Source organism: Mastomys coucha, unplaced genomic scaffold, assembly GCF_008632895.1.
Source record: "Mastomys coucha isolate ucsf_1 unplaced genomic scaffold, UCSF_Mcou_1 pScaffold3, whole genome shotgun sequence".
Classification (NCBI taxonomy): domain Eukaryota; kingdom Metazoa; phylum Chordata; class Mammalia; order Rodentia; family Muridae; genus Mastomys; species Mastomys coucha.
Window position 1 is genome coordinate 49,314,996 of NW_022196909.1, and position 4,392 is coordinate 49,319,387.

The window sequence follows — 4,392 nt, forward strand, 5'->3', positions numbered from 1 at the left end:
AAGGAGGGAGAGAGGGAAGGAGGGAGAGAGGGAAGGAGGGAGGGAGGGAGAGAAGGAGGGAGGGAGGGAGAGAAGGAGGGAAGGAGGGAAAGAGGGAAGGAGGGAGAGAGGGAAGGAGACATCAGCAGCAAAACAAAAGGTGACATCAGGATTAAGTAGATAAGCCGCTTTAGCCACCAAGCCTGACAACCTGAGTTTGATCGTGGACCTACGTAAGGGTAAGAACAGACATGACCACCATCCTGTGACCTCCATGTGTGAGCCATGACAGGGCACACTGGTTCCCACTTGACTGTACTCACACAAATGTCCACACTATACACCCAATAACAGATGAAGAATCCTCTTCAAAGATTCATTTTTGTTCAGTGTGGAAGCATGTTTTGCCTGCATGTCCTTATGTGCAGCTCATGTGTGCCTAGTGCTCACAGAGTCAGTAGGGGGTTAGAGCAGGTGAACTGGAGCTGGGCGAGCTTGCGCACAGTTACGTAGGTGCTGGGAACTGAGCCCAGGTCCTCTGCAAGAGCAGCAAGCACTCTTACCCACTAAGCCCTCTCCCCAGCCCCATAAAGAAGTTTTTGCTTTGGTATCAGTAAAAGGCTTCTCTCAAGTGCCCTTTTTCTGGCAGCTTTTGATCATTATCATTTGTTGCATGAAGAGGAGACAATGAACATGGTACTGGGATAGCTCTGGCAAACTGGCATCAGTAGGTAGGCACGGACACTAGGATGGCATTCTTGGTAGTCGATTTGATGGCATGTGGTGTTAAGTAAACTAAAACAATGGAAGGCATGCCTGAGAGGCAGTTTTGCTTAATTTGAATTAGAAAAAATCTACTTATTTTTTTATAGACAGGGTTTCTCAGTGTAGACCTGGCTATGCTGAAACTCACTCTGTAGACTAGGATGGCCTCAAGCTTAAAGATCCACATGTCTTTAGGGATTTAAGGCAAAAAAAGGGGGGAGGGGCTGGGGAGATGGCTCAGAGGGTAAGAGCACTGACTGCTCTTCCGAAGGTCCTGAGTTCAGATCCCAGCAACCACATGGTGGCTCACAACCATCCGTAATGAGATCTGACGCCCTCTTCTGGTGCATCTGAAGACAACTACAGTGTATTACACCAGAGCAAGCAGGGCCCGAGTGAGCGGGGTGGAGCAAGCAGAGGTCCTGACTTCAATTCCCAGCAGCCACATGATGGCTCACGGCCATCTGTACAGCTACAGTGTACTCATACATATAAAATAAATAAATCTTAAAACAAAACAAAAAAAAAGCAGGCCGGGCGTGGTGGTGCACGCCTTTAATCCCAGCACTTGGGAGGCAGAGGCAGGTAGATTTCTGAGTTCAAGGCCAGCCTGGTCTACAGAGTGAGTTCCAGGGCAGCCAGGGCTAAACAGAGAAACCCTGTCTCAAAAAACAAAAAACAAAAACAAAAACAAAAAAACAACAACAAAAAAAGCCACCACTGCCCAGCCGAGATCCACTTTTTTTTTAATGTCTGTATTTATTTATTTACTTCACATCCTGACCACAGTTCATTCTCCCTCCTCTCCCCCTAGTCCTCCACACCCCACCTACAACCCGTCCCCCATAAACCCACTCCTTGTTTGTCTCTCTTCTGGAACATGGAGGCCTCCCATGGGTATCAACAAGCCTGAGCATATCAACTTGCAGTAACACTCGGTGGACCTTTTCCTACTGAGGCCAGAACAGGCAGACCAGTTTTTTCGGGACTCAGGGTCCCGAAAGCAGGCAACAGGGTCAAAGACAGCCCATGCTCCTGCTGTTAGGAGTCCCACATGAAGACCAAGCTACACAACTGTTACATATTACAGAGGGTCAGTCCTGTGTGTGCTCCGAGGTTGATGGTTCAGTCTCTGTGAGCCCCTATGGGCCCATGTTAGTTGATTCTGTTGGTTTTCTTGTGGTGTGCTTGACCCTTCTGGCTCCTATGATCCTTCTTCTCAAACATCTATGTGATTCTCAAAAGCTCAGCCTACTACTGAGCTGTGGGTCTCTGCATCTGCTTCCATCAGTCGCTGCGTGAAACCTCTTTGACGAAGGTTGTGTTAGTCTCCTGTCTACAATACAGCATAATGTCATCAGTAATAGAGGATTGGACTCCCTCTAATGACTTGGGTCTCAAGCTGGTCACTGGTTGGCTAGTCCCTCCAATTCTGTTCCACATTTACCACTGCATATCTTATAAGCAAGAAAAACTGTGGGTGTAAGGTTTTGTGGGTGGGTTCATTGGAAGTCTTACCAGGTTATAGGAAGTGGCTGTTTCAGGTTTGATATCCCCATTGCTAAGAGTCTTAGCTACGTCACTGTAATATATTCTTGGGAGTTCCCAGTGTCCCTGGTTTCTAGCTCATCAGAGATGTCCGTGTCCCCCAACCCCATTCCAGTTGTCTCTCTCAGTGCTGTCTTCCTCCAATCTCTCCCAACCTGATCCTTCATATTGCCATTCCCTCCCCACCCACGTCCAACCACGACATCTATTCCACTTCCCCTTCTCAGTGAGATTCACGTGTCCCTCCCTTGAGCCCTCCTTGTTCCTTAGCCTCTCTGGATCTGTGGGCTGTAGCATGATTATCCCTTACTCACTGGCTAACATCCCCTTATAGTGAGTTCACACCATGTTTGTCTTTCTGCATCTGGATTACCTCACTCAGAATGCTCCTTTTTAGTTCTATCCATTACCTGCAAATTTCATCGTGTCATTGTTTTTTGGTTTGGTTGGTTGGTTGGTTGGTTGGTTGGTTTGGTTTGGTTTGGTTTTGGTTTTTTGAGACAGGGTTTCTCTGTGTAGTCCTGGCTGTCCTGGAACTCACTCTGTAGACCAGGCTGTCCTCGAACTCAGAAATCTGCCTGCCTCTGCCTCCCAAATGCTGGGATTAAAGGCGTGCGCCACCACCGCCCAGCAATGTCATTGTTTTTAATAGCCGATTAATACTGAAGTTTTCTTTATCCATTCTTTGGTGAGATACATCTATTTCCAATTTTCTGAGAAACTGCCAAACTGATTTCCAAAGTGACTATACATGTTTGCACTCCCACCAGCAATGGAGGCGGGCTCCTCTGGCTCTGTATCTGTCCCAACATGAGCTGTCACTTGAGTTTTGAGGTAGAAGACACATCTCTAATCCAGACAATTTCAGATGAAAAATCCACCTGTAATCTGGTCCACGCCTTCTGCTGGAAACCTACATAGAGACATGGGAGAAGGAAGCGGTGGTCTCTGTCTGCCTGCTCTCACCTTGCCAGTAAGGCCACCAGTCCACTCTCTCACTGGCATCAGGGCCTACTTCTCTGGGATTCCAACATGGACTAAAGACCATCTGAGAAACATTCAGCCTGTGGATTGAACAAGTATTGGATTCACAGGCAGCTACTGTCCGATTAGCTGGACCACAGCCTGCAAGTCATTCTAATAAATCCCCTTCCCCCCTCCCTCTCCATCTGTAAATCCCCTTCCCCCCTCCCTCTCCAGCTGTAAATCCCCTTCCCCTTCTCCCTCTCCATCTGTAAGTGCTGGTCCTTTCGAGAGCCCTGGTATCTACACACAGCAACTGCAGCAGCAGTAACACGGGGACAACTAAGGAGCCCCAGAGAGTAGCCAGGGCAGAAACCACAGGGAGCACGGATGCTGAAAGATGGCTGAAGGAGAGGGAAGGAGGGAGTGGACAGGCAGCTGAGGCTGAAGACAGACAGACTGCCTTGAAGATCCAACAATGGCAAACTGCCTACTCCAGTTTGAGCTCTGAAAGCCACCAAGCCTCAAGAGTCAAGGCTCCTGGGGCTGGAGAGATCACTCAGCAGTAAGGAGGCACACTGCTCTTGCAGAGAACCTGCAGCTCTGGAATGGACCAAAGCTACAGCTCCTAGGTGCCGATGCCCACTTACCACCCCCCATATTAATCCACACTCACACTTGCATAAATCCACACCTAGGCACAACCAAATATATATAATTTGAAGATAAAATAAATCCTTCTTCAAGAGTTAAGGGTCCTGGCACTGCAGGCCTGAGGCCTGCCACACGCCTTGTGTGGCAGTGTGACACTAACTCTGGTTGGAGCTGAAGACGCAAACACCCAGAGCCCACCTCGGGGCATGAACACCACCATGCTCCCTGATGCTGCTGCCTGTCTGTCCTGCTGGAAGCTGGGTGTCTCACAGCTGTCAAGTGCAGGAATGGCTGCTAGCTGATGAGCACAGCAAACGCCAGGTGTGGTATATAACTATCATCCCCAGGACTCAGGAAGTAGGGACAGACGGAAGGATGAAGAGCTGGATCCAGGCCATCCTCAGCTACAGTGAGTCCTGAAGGAAGCCGGCCCACAGCTTCACTTCATCCCGTGGGAGCTCCACGAACGGGAACTCGAAGTCC